Genomic DNA, 19,810 nt, shown 5'->3' on the forward strand with positions numbered 1-19,810 from the left:
AAAGAGAGAAAGAAAATAAAAGAGAAAGAAAGAAAGAAAGAAAGAAAGAAAGAAAGAAAGAAAGAAAGAAAGAAAGAAAGAAAGAAAGAAAGAAAGAGAACGAAGAAATCCTAGTTTATCTTTCTCAATTGAGATAACACTAGGGGATGGGCACATTTGTCCTAAACAAAAATATTCTGGGACATGAAGATAAGAAAGGGTAAATATTTAATCAAATACTGTTACATATCTGTTAGCAGTGTCCGCTAATAATATTATTCCATAACTTTACAGAGGTGCACATTTTGCAGGTGTGAACATACCTTTACAGTAAAGAATTTTTTTTTGCACTCCCCCTAAAAGAGGGTTGAGATCTCGTTGAGTAGGATTTGACCCAAAGCATTTTATGGAGAAAAGACACTGTTGGCTTTTTATTTGTTTTTTAAGCCAAAGCCAGAAGTGGATTAAAAAAGAAGGAAGGACTTATTCTTCTGCTTCCTGCTGAATCCACTTCTGGTTAAGCCTCTAAAAACTGCAGTAGATGTCTTAAAGAAAATCAAAAAAGCCTGTTGTATGTGTCTGCAGCCTTAGGGTCCTATTACACTGAACGATTTTTAACGATTAACGACTTACGATAAATGATCGCAAACGAGATTGTTTATCGTTAACCTGAAATCGTTCACCATATTAAACAGAGCGATAATCGTTAGTTACGATCATTACTACGATAGTTATTGCGATCGTTACTATGATTGTTTATTCCTTCTGATTCCAGAAAAACAATGAACAATGTGCTATTACAGTGAACGATTAGTGAAAAAATTCGGAACATGAGCTAACGAACGTGGAATTACAGCGAACGATTAACAATAATTTTAGGTTCAGATCTATATCAACGATCAACGACATACGAACGATTTTTCGATTGTTGCCTGCAATTACACAGAACAATTATTGTTTAAATTCGAACGATTTAACGATTTTTCCTTAGCGCCCTTAGGCTAATTTCACACTGGCGGGATGCTCAAAAATGCAGTGGCCAGCTGTTAGCTGTGTGTCAATGGAATTTTATGAAATGTGATACTTATTTGGTGTCTTTTTTTGTGGCATTTTTATTGCCTCTCTGGAGTTTTGTTTTTTGTTATTTTTTGTTTTGGTTTGGGTTTTTTTTTTGGCTCTCTGACACTTTTACAAAATGCAGCATAGAAAAGGTTTGGTGTTTTTAGCTGAAAACTGTGGCTTCTCTCTCCCATACAGTTAAAAGGAATTTATTCTGTTCATCTTAAAAATGCCAAAGACAAAAAAAGCCAATCACACCTAGAGTCAAAAACGCTGGAAAAATGCACCATTATGCACAGCGTTTTGGAGGCAGCTTCTACTGCTCCTTCCTGCTGGATCCACTTCTGGTTCTGGCTATAAAAAGAACTGAATGAAAAAATGTCACAGTTTTTTGTGGGGGTTTTTTTGTTTTTCTTTTGTGCTTTATGCATTTTGATGCAGTCTTTTTCCAACATAATGCATAATAGTCCATAACCCATAACATTTATTCTATTACAAATGATGTGATTTTTTTGATCACGTTTTTTGAACTAGGAAGAACAGTAGCAAATGGAGGTCTATGTGAGAAAAAGGCAACAAACTGGGTGCAAACTAGAGATCAGCAAACTGCTCGGACTTTTGGCTTGAAAGTAGTTCGCTCTCATCATGCCTTTGATCCCGGCCGCATACCTGCACTCACGGGAATATGCATCCAGGATATTCCAGGGAATCCCTGTTGAATTCCCTGGAATATCCTGGTCGCATATTCGCGGGAGCGCAAGTATGCGGCGGGGATCAAAGGCATGATGAGAGAGCGCTGATGCCATCGGACCAAAAGTCCGACGATCCACTCATCTCTAGTGAAAACTGCCAAACGTAAAGGGTGCTGCAATTTTTAAAAACTGGTACTATTCCAAAAAAAAATTCCATGAGGAAAAAAAAAAACCCACATAAAAGGTAAAACTGTTATATGTGCTACCAGACTAAAGGAATTTTCTCTATATTAATATACCTGATTTAATTTGTCCCTCTGCACCTGTACTACAGGATGCACAGAACCAGTCAAGAGGCAAATGAACACCAAAGTGTGAATAATAGTGCTTCACCTCACATCCACTCTAACACAGAAACCTATTATAGCGGTTTTATTTCACAGACAATTACAGTGCATGTTAATTGGAAATTACACTTTAAATGACTTTTACACTAATAATAAATACAGTAAACTATGTGGGTTGTAAGGATGGAGATGTTTACATAGAAACCATTAAATCATTTAAAAAAAAAAGCAGCAATGTAAGAAATCCGTGTCTTCATCCTCAGCTGCGGTCCACCAGAGCTTCTTTTCCAGGCTAACAAGGTATATATAAAAAAGTGAGGAATTTTAGGCTATGATCACACTACGTATTAATTTAATTAATAGCATCCGTTCTTTTTAGTCAAAACAAGTCCTTTGGTAATTAAATCAATATGCTTGCATTAATTTCAATGCAACAATGTCCATAGTATATACACAGAGTATACACTACAGCCGTTGTGGAATAGTGGTTGTAGAAAATAATGAGCATGTCTATGTTCTACAGCCGCATTTTGGCGAATAATAGCAGTAGAAAATAGTTGTGCACACAATGTAAAGTGCGTCTGTCGGTGGTACTTTACATTGTGTTTGATGCTCAATTGGATTGAGGGCACACCCAAAGGTGCCTGCAGTCCATATGGGAAAGATAAAGTTCCTACAGCCGATACGGCAATGTCAGCCGCAGGAACATGTAATACAGCGTCCGTAGTTGACCGCTGTATTAAATTGTGTGAACATCGCTTTACAGAGTAGTTTCATTAACAGCATATATGGTTTATAGAATATATAATTTTAGTCAGTAAATCATGCTCACCAAAGGAGTTCTTTGCATGGATTGTACTCATGATCTTATTAATGTAGCATACTTACTGTAATCCCAAAAGATGTCCTTCTCCTTGGAGGGAATAGGTCTTTGTGTATAATGATTCAAGATGCAGAGGTGGTATGTTGTAATGAGCACTGCAAAATGCCCCGGCCGCCAGCGTGGCTAACATCAGCCTCCGCATCCATGGAAAGTCCTTAGTGACGTCATTATAGTGAAACACTACAGAGATCCAAGAGGTCAAAAAAAAAACTGTTGGTAGTGAGGCCGCCAGCCGGGGAACGCACTCAGTGTCTATTGATGTAGCATAATTATGCTACTTAGTGTAACCCCAAAAGATGTCCTTCTAATCAGAGAGAATAGGTCTCTGGGTATAATGATTCAAGATGCAGAGGTCGTATCTTGCAATGAGAATTGCTGGCGGCCTAACTACCAACAGGTTTTTTTTACCTCTCTGTGGTGTTTCACTACAATGACATCACTAAGGACTTTCCATGGATGTGGAAGCTGATGGTAGCGAGGCCGCCGGCTGGGGCATTTTGCAGTGCTCATTACAAGATACCACCTCTGCATCTTGAATCATTATACCCAGAGACGTATTTTCTCTGAGAAGAAGGACATCTTTTGGGATTACAGTAAGTAGCATAATTATGCTACATCAATAGGCTGAACTATGAAGTATAAAACAATGCATGACCACCAGACAGGTTGCGGTGCTGAATGTGTACTATATATATCTACATAACTTTTCTGGAATTAAAGTGATTCTGTACCCATAATGTGACCGCCCAAATGGCTTGTACCGTCATATACCTGCTTTTAATCCAAGATCTGTTTTAGGGTCCATTCGGAAGGTGATGCAGTTATTATCTTAAAAAAATAAAACCTTTTAAACCTAAAGCCCTGTGTCAAATTGCCACGGCCTAGAGTACCCGTGCCCTAGGATTGCGACACCCCTCTATCCCTCTTCCCCGCCCTCTTCATCATTAGGAATGCCCCTAGAAAAATTAGGAATGCCCCTAGAAAAAATTTACAATAAATAAAAGTGTAAAAAAAAAAAGTGTAATAAAAAGTTTTGAAAAGTATTAAAAAAACCTTTATAAACTCCCCTCCCAATAAAAGTTTAAAAGACCCCCTTGCCCATTATAAAAATAAAAATACAAATAAATAAATAAACATATTACATATCGTAGCATGCAGAATTGTCCGATCTATTAAAATATAACATTATTGTTCCCGCACAGTAAGCGACGTAAACGGAAACAAAAAAAAAATGCACCAGGATTGCTGATTTTATTAAATTATATATCACAAAAAAATTGAGCAATCGAAATTTTTCTATTACACCAATATGATATTAATAAAAACTAGAGATCATGGCGCAAAAATTACACCCCAACCAGCCCGGTAGGTGGAAAAATAAAAGCGCTATGGCTCTTAGAAGGCAGGGAGGAACATTGCATTAATTTGACCCGGACTTTTGTGCATCAAAGGGCTCTGTCTTGAAGGGGTTAAAGACCATTTGTTTCTCCAGTATACCCCTTTAAAAGCAAAATGGAATACTAACATGCATGTAAAATTTTTCGAGCAACATTTGATAGAATTCTGTTTCATGTGCAATAGTAAATCTGCCGCAATATGTTTCAATGTGTATTATATTTAACAAACAAAAAATGCCATTATCCCTTTGAATTTTTTCCAACATTTTTATGGGATGTATACATTTTTAATGAATTGCATGGAACTAGTGTCCACGACTCGCATACAGTCAATTAACACACAATGCATATGTCTGCAATCCAATACATTGGAACTCCTGGGGGACACAGGCTTTTAATGTGTGCATACTTACTGTACGTTTTAGAAAACTCAACTGTGACTTGAGCAGTAGCTACATAAGGAGAAGAATCATTATTATCCCTGTAGAAGTAAGTAAATATATATTTATGTACTTAAAGAAAGTAAATAAGGATGCGAGAATAGATTGGCCATGGTTCATCTTCTAATACTTCTCCTGATTATCTGCAGATTTAGAAGCTTTTACTACTATTTTGATCATGCTGTGTTCTGCAATTAAGCCGCTATCCGTTTTTCCCCCAGGCAATAGTATGAACCACACTTCATTAGGAACATGACCTGCATTCATCTGCAAAACCTTTAACACAATAAGACGTCCTTCTTTCGGCTAAGGAAAGAGGATGAGGATAATTAATAGAAGCTACAACTGTTTTCCCGTATAGGTAGCAGTGAACCAGCTGGCAAGTTAGTGCATGTAGTATAGAGATGGAGAATATAATCTGGTCTGGTTACCCACACACTTACACCAGCAGCAGCTGTGCAAACCTTTTTCACCAGTTTGCTACAAAGTAGCAGGGTGAGGTGCTCAAAGAGCGCTGTATAGACTGGAAACTATTGTAGACACTTCTATTAGAGCAGTATTAACCCCATAATGCAAATTCACGTACATGTATGTCAGGGATTGCTGCATGTCAGGGCAACCTTAGACCAAGGGACCAATCACAGTGTATAATGACAGGGAGGGCTGTCATTATTGATGTCCATGCAGCCCTTGCTTTATGTTGAAAATAATAAAGTTTTACTTACCTGTCCGTGCTCCCTGGTGTCCCCGCTGACTGGAGCTGCCTCTGAAGCTTATATATTCTGAAGTCACTGACCGTGGTGCTGTCTCCTCATTGTTTACATGGGGTGATATACGCCTGAATTTGCCCGACTGAGCAGATAATCATCCCTTGGAATAGGAACTTTAGAGTACAAACACACACACCGTATACGCAGCGTATTTACTGCTGCGATACGCTGCAAATACGCATCAGATACGCAGCAGATACGCATATGCTGCAGATCTGCTGCGTATCTGCTGGTATTTGCTGCTCATACGGTGTGTGTGTTTGTACCCTAAGTGTGAATTATACATTTCTGTGTCCCAAAAGCTGCAAAACCACAATATACAACTTATAAGCTTAAAATCTATTTTTCTAAAAGCATGTGAGAGTTCATTAAATTAATTTCATTACCTAGATTTGATTTTAGAGCAAAGATACTGAACTTATTTTTTCCAGTCTCTTTCTATTTCCTGATTGTATTTTATTTGCAGTACATTATTATGGGGGCGGCCATCTTGCCTAAGCTGTTTTTAACAGCATTTAACAACATGCTTTATGGTAAGCTTCACAGAAATAAACACAATCAAGATCTCCAGACCTGATTCTTTATATGGGGCACATGTGTAAGCATGCATTGGGACCTCTGGACATCTCACAGTGCAGGCATGGCTCCATCATGCTGACAGTCAGCACACTTTCCCTATGGATCCCAGGATCTATCAATCTGTGCCTCTAACTAGACCTCCACTCCCAGCACTGAAGCTGTCCTTATAAGCTGTATTACCAGGACTTCTGATCACAACAGTTTACACTCCGTTCATGATGAGTCTGATGAAAGTCATGTAGACCGAAATGTTACTTTACATCTGCCTTACCACTAAGGTGAATAAAACTACTATAATTTGCAACTAACAGTGCAGAGTACTTACTTGTTATGCTTTGTGACCTCTGTGACCTGGTTATTCCACAAGGAGGGGAAAGCTTAGCTGTGAGCTTCACCTAATGTTTTTGCTATGTACTGGTGTCACCATTCCTTTTAATCCCTTACATATCACTTTCAAGCAGCTCCCTACTTATCTTCACAGTTAGAGAACACTTAATTTTGAACCCAGTGGCCAGAATAAAAACAGCAAAATTTCAGGATTATTTTATAACCTAGATAGTAAAATGGAAAAATAAAATATTTAAAATGTTTAATTTAAACCTTGATTTAAACAATAAGACAATTTTTGATGACACTCTTTAACCCTTAGAGGACGTTTTCGTTTTTCCCTCCTTGTGCTTAAAAGGCCATAGCACTTGTATTTTTTCACCTAGAAACCCTCATGAACCCTTATTTTTTGCGCCACTAATTGTACTTTGCAATGACAGGCTGAATTTTTTCATAAAGTACACTGCGAAACCAGAAAAAAATTCAATGTGTGGTGAAATTGAAAAAAAAAAAAGCATTTCTTCTATTTGGGGGGTATTCGTTTTTACGCCGTTCACCCTGGGGTAAAACTGACTTGTTATATATGTTCCTCAAGTTGTTACAATTACAATGATATATAACATGTATAACTTTTATATTATCTGATGGCCTGTAAAAAATTCAAACCATTGTTAACATATATATGTTCCTAAAAATCGCTCCATTCCCAGGCTTATAGCGCTTTTATCCTTTGGTCTATGGGGTTGTGTGAGGTGTCATTTTTTGCGCCATGATGTGTTCTATCTATCGGTTCCTTGATTGCGCATATGTGATTTTTTGATCGCTTTTTATTAAAATTTTTCTGGATTTGATGCGACCAAAAATGCGCAATTTTGCACTTTGGGATTTTTTGGCGCTTACGCCATTTACCGTGCAAGATCAGGAACTTGATTAATTAATAGTTTGGGCGATTACGCACGCGGCGATAGCAAACATGTTTATTTATTTATTTTTATTTATAACATGGGAAAAGGGGGGTGATTCTGACTTTTATTAGGGGAGTGGGCTTTTTACTAATAATAAGACTTTTCTTTTATTTTAACTTTTACACTTATACTAGAAGCCCCCATAGATATGCAGCACAGATCAATGAGATAGGCACATCGATTGCTTCCGGCTGCCGGAAGCAATCGAGTGCCAAGCCGGGATCAGCGCCATTACGGCGCTGACCCCGGAAGGGGTAAGATGTGTGGATCGCTCCTCCGGGACAACGTCCCTGAGGAGCGATCCTCCCCACAAGACACCAGGGAACGGCTGCATTCTGTAATCGGATGCAGCTGTCAACTTTGACAGCTGCATCCGATTATTGTATTAGTGTACACGGCGATCGGACAGTGCCCGCTAATACCCACGGTCCTGGGCTACAAGCGGCACCCGGGACCGCGGCAGTTCAGAGCGCGGCCGCCGCGTGGCCCCACTCTAAACGCAGTGAGGCGGCCCTGGGCGTACGGGTACGTCCAGGGACGCCTAAGGGTTAAGCCTCAATTCCCTCTGCATTGGAGGTTCTGCATTGAAGATTCTGAACATAACCCAACGGACATTAACCTTTTAATAACCATTTATATGTCTTTTTATGGCAGTCATTAAGAGTACCTAATAACTGATAGATTAACCCTTTACATGCTGCAGTCAGATCAAAGTATTTACTGTATGTAAAAGTATGTAAATGTACTGTATGTAAATGTAAAAGTCCCATTGTGGGCCAATAAAAGTACATAATATAAAAAGTATATATTATATAAAATAAAATACCTCTTCCCTTCCCTTCTTTTATATAAAACATAAAAAAATACACATTTTAGGTCTCGCCACAATCGTTACATGAACAATAACATTATTTTATCAATTATCCTGCTCAATGAAAGCAAAAAAAAAACTACGATTCCATGAATTAGTAATTCCGCCACCCAAAAGACAGTGATAAAAATAATTTTTATTTATATAGCACCAACAGATTGTTTAAAGTCATACATATTCAAAAATGATACTGATAAAAAGTACAACTTGTTGATGAAAAAATGAAATGGTTACACCACAAGGAAAAAAAAAAGACTTGGGCATTAGGGCCCAAGTATGAGATTTGGCTCCACAATTTGTCTTGCAAATGTGTACAAAACCTTTTTTTTTAAAAAAAAAACGAAAGGTTGTATTGTCTCGCTCACTAGTTCTGCATTGTTATTCATCCACATTGATGTTGTTATGCATAGTGTTAACAAAAAGCCATACTGCACACCATGGCTCAATGCTATCCTATAAAAACAAAGACCAACCAAGAGCCATTTACTACTATAAGCTCCATCCTTGTTCTAGACCAAAAGAATTCTATTTTAAAATTCTATCTAGAGAAAGAATAACCTGTAACACTAAGGCATATGTTTTTGTTAAGGAAATCGCACGCCGTCAGAATAGTAAAACTGGATGTGAAAATCACTGTGGTCCTGAGTGAAATTGATTATTGGCAACCTAGTAATTAAGGTTAAAGATAATTTACATTTCCATCAAACTCGATATTCCCCAGGATGTTCTGTGATTATATATTCACTCTGCTACAATCATCCTCATGGAGACAATAACATAGAAGACACGAAGGAAACTGCAAGTGGCCATGAGGAACCTCGGAGCTTAGCTGGAGGAGATGTGACTTGAGCCGGTGTTGTATCAGTGACTAACATATGTTATCATCATCATATAGACAGTTATTGCTCCCACTGTTATTGTAGAAAAAAGGAGGTCTGAGCGGCATATGGTAGATAAATATATTCACACTTCTTCATGTCCCATCCAATATGTAATAGTCGAGCGGATCACTCACACTACACTATTAAAAGTTTGCAGATAAGACTAACACATTTAATGATGTTCCCTTAAAAAACGGAAATTTAGCAGACGGTAAGGGAAATATTCTGATAATTAGGACTGTAAAACACTTAATTAATGTAATGAATTATACAGTCCTAATGATTTTCCATAGAACATAAGTTATTTCCATTAAAGAGGTTTCCGGTTTTAAGTTTAAAAAATGGCTAAACAATTATGTCATTAAAAGTTATGGTGAAAAAGTTCCTGGTGAATCTGCTGGGTGCCTGTTGACTTTAATAGAGTTTGTAAGGATTTCATTGTTTTTTATTGGCAAGCACAGAGCTATAATATATACTGAAGTCATGGATGGAAAATGCTACAGAACCTAATAGTTCTTTATGGTTGAAAGTTTCATCCAGTTTCCAGGTATTTCCCCTATCTTACCTATAAGAACTAATACACACAAAGGTTTAGCAGTGTGCTGTAGGCACTATTTTGTGTACAGGTAATATGTGTAGAATTGAAATTGTTATAAAGCTATATTTGTAATAACTATATATTAGAGGTTCCTAGGCTCTGTTTACATCTATGTCATTTTCTTTGTTCAAAATTGCTACTATTTTGTTTGTAATTTTTACAGGATAAGAAATGGAAGTAAATAGAATAGTATTGCAAAAGAAACAAATAAAAACGGTAGACGGTAATATGCGCAATCTTCTTTTTGATCCTATTGGGGTTTTGCGCATTACACTTTCAGGATTTTAAGTCTCATAGATATCTGAACCTCAGGCCATCATTTCCATATGAATTACTTAAAGGGGTTGCCCTACATTACACTGTTTTTTTGTATGGGCTCAGACTGGCCTAAAAATCAAACAAAAGCTAAATTCCCCTGCGGCTACTATCCTGAAGGTCATTTGTCTCTGTTGAACAATTGATAATTATTTTAATGAAGAGTCTCCAATTTTTGCCCCTTGTTTGATACTGATTTTATGTGAAGAAAGGATATACAAACAGGTCTCCGCCTGTTCAAGGTAGCTTTCCCTTTATGCGATACTGTCTAAACAGTGCGCATGTGGTGTAACAATCCAAAGCGGTGCATGTGCACTGATGCAGTCAAGCGATGAATAGAAGAAATCCTGCCTGGGGACGTTCCTAATGATAAGGAGGGCGGGAATAAAGAAAGGAGAGGCGTCACAGACCTAGGGCATTGACGCTCCAGGCCATACCTCATTGACTCAGCTGCTGCAGAATAAAAGATCCTTTTTTACCCTAACCAAAGCACCAGGCAAATTTTAAAAGAAACAACCAGGAAGGTGTTACTCTGAACAAACAGATAGTTCCAGTGATTTTAGGAAGGGGGGGGGGGGGTGGATACAGTATCACTTTAAAGTCCTCGCCTCACTCCAAGTAGGAGTCTAAAAACATTGTATGCCAAGACAGATTTCTCTCCAGAAGCAAAGTTTACCTATGTCTTGATATATATATATATATATATATATATATATATATATATATGTATATATATATAATTTACAACCAAGAAAAAACATAAATGAGGTGAGAAATCAGTACAATAGATAATATATTGCTACTTTGTAGCACAGGTAACCACAAAGTGTCCTCATAACACTTTATAAGGTGCCAGGCCTCCTAGATAACCACAACCATGTGATCCTCAGGAAATAGTCCATAAAGCACTAACTGATGTGATAGGCTGCTCCTGGGATCAATTTTAAGGTAATTGCCCCTTGTCAGTGCAAAGTCTAAATCAACAGTAGATGTGATATAAACCAAGTTTGCAATACAGATTTATTATTTACTTATTGTTATCATGCTGTAAAACGAAGCTAACCGTACCAGATATCCAGGTCCAGCCTCCTGAAGGCAGTTTTTTAGTCTTGGGCTGGCTGGGACAAAAAAAAAAAAAAAAGAAACAAAAAAAAAGAGACTGAAGTCTGGCCAGTATAGCGTGTCATAGCTCAATGCATCCATTAATCACATGACTGCCTTTTCTCTGTGAGCATAGATGACCTCGGAAACACAGGACTTCCTGTGTTTAGACTGTTTGGGGAGGGGGGAAGATGACACAGGAAGTGCTGTGGTATCCATGATAACAAAAAAAAATAATGAATATAAATTGCAAACTTGCTTTTTTTCAAATATACTGTTGATTTAGGTTTTGAAAGCTATAATGACAGTGACACTTTAACGTAAATGTCTTACTCCAACCAGAAGTCTTAAAACATGACTGAAGATGTATGCCAAGCCGGACATTTTTAGAGGGTAAGAATATTAATCAGCAGACTGCTGTTTCAGGGTTATTGCCCCTCATCAGTACAGAGTGGGGTGCAGGCTAGCTATGGAGAGCCCTATCATTGTGATTTTATTTGTGACAACTAGTTTTGGCTAGAATTTCTTTTTGCTGACTTTTCTTTAGGTCTAGTATTTGTAATGATCTAAGGCTACTATAAAGTTAAAGTCAATTGGATGCCACAAGCTTTTACTTTTTCTTAGATTTTTATGGCTAAATTAATAGTTCCCCAGCATTGATTCTTTGATAAAATCATTGAATTGCTCGAGTCTGCTATTTTGAAACACAATACGAAAGAAATGTATATGTCGAATTGAAGCATTACAAGTAAATCAGATGGAGGTAAATTATTAGACAGCTTTATAACATTTCAATTTCATGCTTGCTTTAAAAGTGCATAATGGGGAAGTAACATAAACATTTCCCATATTGATTGCACAATGAATAAAGAGAACGCTAATAGTAGAGTCATATTCTATTAGTACATTTTAGGTAACTGCTTTGACAACTTTCCATTCAGCTATATAGGAACACAAGTTACAATGACTGCAAACAAAGATCAAATCATATATCCGTGTGCCCATGCATCATTTTGACTACAATGCAAAAAAACTCAATAATAATATTACATATTTTTGCCATTATCTCCAATAGTTGCTGGTCCAGTAGCTTCTGGTCCCTGCTGCTTTCTTCTCCTTGCGATGTGTCATCCCCGCAGGTGGTGCCCATTTACCCAATAACTGGCTGAGGGGATCAGGGCAGGTCAGTATGGTTTGTTTGTTACTTTAAAAGCCCCCCCCCCCCCCCCACCACCACCACCCTTTAAGGGTACCTTCACACGTACTGGATTCGCAGTGGATTCCACGCTGCGAGTTTGCAGTGAAATCGCAGCGAATCCATGTAGTGTGAAGTTGAATTGGGTTACATACCCGCAGCGGAATTTGTAACCCAGCCCCTTTAACCACCCCGCCACTCGAAGCCTGGGGCCCGGAGCATACATTACCTGCTCGGCGCCGCGACTGTGTGTGAGGCTCCCGGCTCCCATCAGCCAATTAGTGCTGTCCGTGCACTGAATGGCTGGTGGGGACCAACGGGAGTTGGGAGCCTCACACACAGCTGCAGCGTTGAGCAGGTAATGTATGGTCCGTGCCGCAGGTTGTGGGTGGCGGGGGGTTAAAGGGGCCGGGTTACATACTCACAGCGAAATGAAAGTTACGCTGCAGGTATGTAACCCCATTCAACTTCACACTACAAGGATTCATGCTAGGATATGCCATCAGTGAAGGCTTAAAGTGAATATGTACCAGCAGGTACATCGCTTTAAGATCTTTACATCAATAGACTAATGCCATCGCAGGGATGCCGGTGCCACGGCCCTTTGTTTAAACAATGGCCTGGTTCCTGCACCTGAAGTACTGGAGGCGGCCCTGCCTGAATCAATGGAGCCACATCACAAAGGGGAGGGGGTTTCGTCACACTGGGGGGAGGTGGACCGACCTCCAGTGTTTAAGGCCTGGCCGCTGACCGGGAATAGACCGGCCTTCCCTTGCTGGCGACAGTCTTTTGATGTAAAGATCTCAAAGCGATGTACCTGCTGGGGTAGGGCATATTTGGGGTCTCTGGGACTCCAAATATGTATACAAGGTTTAATTCTGTATTTTGTTATTTCACATTAGAATTCACTCATAAGATATTTTGATGACTCTGGCACAATGAATATTCTCACTGCATACCAATTATTGTTTCTTACTTTACTGTTATGGTAGTGTGCCCAATATCTTACCTTTAAAAAAAACAGATGGCAAAACCTGGGTAATATAGTAATTTACTAAAGGTTATTGGCAGGAAAAACAACCCAGCAAACTGGATTTATCGGGGCAAAGCTAGTTTGACACACACAGAATAAGGGTATCATGCTGTGGGCTCTGAAACATTGCAATGAACCTATACAGATGTTCATATAAAACTACTTTCAGCTTCTGTCAGTTCAAAAATTCCCCAGGACTTATGGAAGGACAGAATAAGGGAGTCAGTCAGCATTCCAGTGAGGAGATAATGGAAGCACATATCAATATCAGATGCATAGTGGCAACTCACCATTAGATGACTGAAACCAATAGTAGTAGTACTCTGCAGGAGGCTCACATGGACAACAAACAGATTGGAAGACAAACAGGACAAAGCTTTCTAAAAGGAAACACATTAAGAAGTTAACTCAATAAGCAAAAAGTACATAACATTAAGGCTATGTTCACACAGAACGGCCGGTCTCTGCTAAGATCATCCCGGCCGGTACTTAAGTACCGGCCGGATGATCTCTATGGCCGTAGCGTTCTGATGCGGGCGCATCAGCGCTCGCCTGCATCAGAACTCCCCATAGGACACAATGAAGCAAGCTGCCGGAGCCGCATGTTTTATTGTGTGAACTGACAGGCAGGGGCGTAGCTAATGTCTCTTGGGCCCTGGTGCCTTACCACATACTGACTAACACAACCGCTGCTACTGAATAAAATCCTCTGTACATAGACCAATATCACCTCATCCAGTCATATAGAGGTGGTCCCAGCTCTACACAGGCTCTATACACCATATACATTACAGTGCAAATATATCAGGTGACTCACAGGGGACGTCTTCTCTGATCGGAGTTCTTCCCTTTTCATCTTCTCCATCTGCCCAGGGCCATTATGAGAACTTTTTGGAGCCACGATTCCACAGAATCTGCCAGACAAACATATTAGGATCCTCACACTGACACCATCCTCATCTCTATACACACTGCACATCTGTATTGGCCCCTTTACACCCTCATTTAGTGGGTAGCCTGACTCTATGTGACTCCCTTATAGTACATATCCCCCTATTGTATACACCCCCTGTGTAGTCCACCTTATAGATGGCCCCCCAATGTTTCCCCCTTATAGATGGCCCCCTGTGTTGTCCCTATTATAGATGCCCCCCATGTTATCCCACATATAGATTGCCCCCATGTTATCAACCATATAGATGCCCCCCATTTTATCCCCCTTACAGATGCCCCCCATGTTGTCCCCTCCTCCTGCCCCTCCATCATCATACTACTACCCCTTTCATCCTCCTGCCCCTCCATCATCATACTACAACCACCTCCACCATAATACTACTACCCCTTCATCCTCCTGCCCTTTCATCATCATACCACTTCACCCCTCATCATCCTCTTGTTCCATCATCATCATACCACTACATCCTCATCATCCTCTTGTTCCATCATCATCATACCACTACATCCTCATCATCCTCTTGTTCCTTCATCATCATGCCACTACACCCCCCATCATCCTCTTGTTCCATCATCATCATCATCATCATCATCATCATCATACCACTACATCCTCATCATCTTCTTGTTCCATCATCATACCACTACACCCCTCATCATCTTCTTGTTCCATCATACCACTACACCCCTCATCATCCTCTTGTTCCATCATCATCATACCACTACACCCCTCATCCTCCTCTTGTTCCATCATCATCATACCACTACACCCCTCATCATCCTCTTGTTCCATCATCATACCACTACATCCCCATCATCCTCGTTCCATCATCATCATACCACTACACCCCTCATCATCCTCTTGTTCCATCATCATCATACCACTACACCCCTCATCATCCTCTTGTTCCATCATCATCATACCACTACACCCCTCATCATCCTCTTGTTCCATCATCATACCACTACACCCCTCATCCTCCTCTTGTTCCATCATCATCATACCACTACATTCCCATCATCCTCTTGTTCCATCATCATCATACCACTACACCCCTCATCATCCTCTTGTTCCATCATCATACCACTTCACCCCTCATCATCCTCTTGTTCCATCATCATCATACCACTACACCCCTCATCATCCTCTTGTTCCATCATCATACCACTACATCCCCATCATCCTCGTTCCATCATCATCATACCACTACACCCCTCATCATCCTCTTGTTCCATCATCATACCACTACACCCCCATCATCCTCTTGTTCCATCATCATCATACCACTACACCCCTCATCATTCTCTTGTTCCATCATCATCATACCACTACACCCCCATCATCCTCTTGTTCCATCATCATACCACTACACCCCATCATCCTCTTGTTCCTTCATCATCATACCACTACACCCCCCATCATCCTCTTGTTCCATCATCATCATCATACCACTACACCCCCATCATCCTCTTGTTCCTTCATCATCATCATCATACCACTACACCCCTCATCATCCTCTTGTTCCATCATCATCATACCACTACACCCCTCATCATCCTCTTGTTCCATCATCATACCACTACACCCCCATCATCCTCTTGTTCCATCATCATACCACTACACCCCCATCATCCCCTTAAAAACAAAAAAATCTATACTCACCTGCATGATTTCTGTAGCCCCCAGGTCACACGCGCTGGCCGGCTTCCCCCGGCGGGAGGCGGGGCTTAGCGCGGAGGGGGCGGAGCTTCGCGGGACCTGTTTTTTTCTTAACGCGATGCTCCCTGCGCTGGAAGTACTTCCCCCCCCCCGCCGCACACAGAGCTCCCTGGGGGCCGCAAGACAGCCGGGGGCCCCTGCCTCTTGTGATCGCAAGCAAAACATTGCTTGCGGTCACAAGAGGGAGTGGGAGGCAGGCAGTGCAGTGGTAAGGGGGGGCCTCGCGGGCCCCCCTTGGCAGCGGCCCGGTCGCGGCGGCGACCACTGCGACCTTGGTCGCTACGCCACTGCTGACAGGGTTTCCTACAGCCGCAATTCACTGAATTGCAGTCGCTGAAAACTGACATGTCAGTTCTTTGCGGCCCGGCATGAGATTCCGGCCGGATCGTATACGATGTGTACACGCTCCGGCTGGGATCCCATAGAGGAATAGGCAATGTTCCACGCTGCATAAAGTACGGCTGTTGTTGCCGATGGCCAGGGCCGGCGTTAGGGGGGGGCAAGCAGGGCAAATGCCCAGGGCCCCTATCCCCCAGGGGCCCCCTACCGCAGTTCCAGTGGAGAGGAGAGCACAGACAGCGTCCTGCAGCGTCTGTGAATGATCCCTGGCCGCTGCGCTGGGCTCGGTGTCTGCTCCCCCTCCCCCTCCCTCTAGCTCCTCGCACTGCACGTGACTTCCTGCTCTGGTGTGGAGCTGTCGGGACGATGGAGGAGAGGGCTGACGGGTGAGGATGACAGCCTGCTGCTGCTGCAAGGAACATGAGGGGGATTCACCACTACAACCAGCATGCTAGAGGGAGTAAGTATTCTGTATATGTAGTGTGTAATGTGTATGAATGTAGGTGTATAATGCATGAATGTAGTGTGTGTTACATGTCCTGTGTGTAGTGTGTGGACTGGATGGTTTGTATCTGTATAATGTGTTTTCATGGGTGTGTGAGAGTGTGTATATATATATATATATATATATATATATATATATATATATATATATATATATAATGGTGTGTGTGTATTAGCACTGCTGACTCCAAGTGTTGAGGTGAATAGACTGTATATAGGAGCTGCAGCCATTCTCCGGCCTCATCAGTCCTATGTAATTGCTGCAGCTCCTATGTATAGTGTATGATGACATCACTAAGGCAATACGGTGTATTTTATTGAGAAAAAAATAAGGTGGTATTCAGTCCTTAGGTGGTGGTCACTGTATGGTGGTAATATTGGTCTGTATATAGTGTCATTATGCAGTGGTCACTCTTTGGCATTAATATTGGTCTGTATATAGCGTATATATATACACTCATTACTGCCATAGATTGACTACTACATAATGACACTATATACAGACCAATATTACCGCCATACAGTGACCACCACATAATGACTCTATATACACACACTATATACAGACCAATAGTACAACCATAGAGTGATCGCCCACATAATATTGGTCTGTATATAGTGTGTATATAGAGTCATTATACAGGGGTCAGTCTATGGCAGTAATTTTGGTCTGTATATAGAGTCATTATGCAGTGGTCACTCTATGGCGGTAATATTGGTCTGTATATAGTGTCATTATGCAGTGGTCACTCTTTGGCATTAATATTGGTCTGTATATAGCGTATATATAGAGTCATTATTGCCATAGATTGACTACCACATAATGACACTATATACAGTACAGCCACAGTACAGTATATATAGTACAGCCATAGAGTGATCGCCACATAATATTGGTCTGCATACAGTGTATATAGAGTCATTATACAGGGGTCAGTCTATGGCAGTAATATTGGTCTGTATATAGAGTGTATATAAAGTCATTATACAGGGGTCAGCCTATGGCAATAATATTGGTCTGTATATAGCGTATATAGCGTAGAGTCATTACTGCCATAGATTGACTGCCACATAATATACACTATATACACCAATAGTACAGCCATAGGGTGACAGCCACATAATATTGGTCTGTATACAGTGTATATACAGTCATTTATTATACAGTGGTCAGTCTATAGCGGTAATATTGGTCTGTATATAGTGTATATAGAGTCATTATGCGGTGGTCACTCTATGGCGGTAATATTGGTCTGTATATAGTGTATATAGAGTCATTATGGGGCGGTCACTTTTATGGTGGTAATATTGGCCTATATATAGTGTGTTTTCTTCAATAACGATATGGAGGTAATATTTGGTCCTGATTATAGTGATTTTTTTAAATTTATTTTTTTAAAGCAATTCATATAAATAGTTCGTGTATTTACACCACTAGCGGGCAGTCCTGGCATGTAGGGGCAGTCCTGGCATTTAGCGGCATTCCTGGCATTTAGCGGCAGTCCTGGCATGTAGTGGCAGTCCCAGAATGTAGCGGCGGTACTGACATGTAGGGGCAGTCCCAGAATGTAGCGGCGGTACTGACATGTAGGGGCAGTCCCAGAATGTAGCGGCGGTCCCGACATGTAGGGGCAGTCCCGACATGTAGAGGCGGTCCCGACATGTAGGGGCGGTCCCGACATGTAGGGGCGGTCCCGACATGTAGGGGCGGTCCCGACATGTAGGGGCGGTCCCGACATGTAGGGGCGGTCCCAGCATGTAGCTGCGGTCCCGGCATGTAGCGGTAGTCCTGACATGTAGCGGCATGTAAACTTCTGAACTGAGTAAGGGCCCTAATACATGGAGCGAAAATTGTCCGAATCAGGACACTATCGCTCTGTGAGGACACTGGGGAACATGATCAGGTAGTATATATCACAGACATGGCCTGAGGACACCGGGGAACATGATCAGGTAGTATATATCACAGACATGGCCTGAGGACACCGGGGAACATGATCAGGTAGTATATATCACAGACATGGCCTGAGGACACCGGGGAACGTGATCAGGTAGTATATATAGCTTTATTGTTTACTATATAGAGCAAGGATTGCACACACATCACTAATGATATACTGTATATATACACATAGGGGGAGATTTATCAAACATAGTGTAAAGTGAAACTGGCTCAGTCGCCCCTAGCAACTTATCAGATTCCACCTTTCATTACTCAGATTCTAAGTAGGTGGAATCTGATTGGTTGCTAGGGGCAACTGAGCCAATTCTTCTTTACACCAGTTTGATAAATCTCCTCCATAGCTTTTGCTGTAGTAGGCTCTCTAAGCGAGCTCCATTCTACCAGATTGGCGCTCACTTCTGCAGAATATCAGGCCGTGTAATACGGCCTTAAAAGTGGCCGTATGCTTCCAATAACTGCTGGCTGAACATTCCTTCAGCTGACAATTATCTCTCCCATCTGGTCCCGTCCTCCCCATACATAGAAATTTGGCACATCTGAGTTTTCCTGTGTTTTCTATGAGAGGGTAAAGCCATAGCCATACAGATCTGATGGCGGCTTATCTCTCTTAGAACAAAGAGGTTGGGCATTGATTTTCCATCAAGCTTCATCCCCTATGTCCACTGATATCATCTGTCAGAGAACTGTCCAGGGAGCCCCATACACCTTACACTGATGGCCGAACCCACCAGGAGCAACAGATACCACCAACAAAAGAGTAAAATGTATGGGGACCTTAAATTGTTGCTAAAATATTTCAGCATTTGGGGCCCCACCTTTAACTTTGCCCAGGGCCACATCTAGTCTAAAACCGGCCCTGCCGATGGCAACAACGGCCGTACTTTTATGAAGTGTGAAC

Source organism: Dendropsophus ebraccatus, chromosome 6, assembly GCF_027789765.1.
Source record: "Dendropsophus ebraccatus isolate aDenEbr1 chromosome 6, aDenEbr1.pat, whole genome shotgun sequence".
Lineage (NCBI taxonomy): Eukaryota > Metazoa > Chordata > Amphibia > Anura > Hylidae > Dendropsophus > Dendropsophus ebraccatus.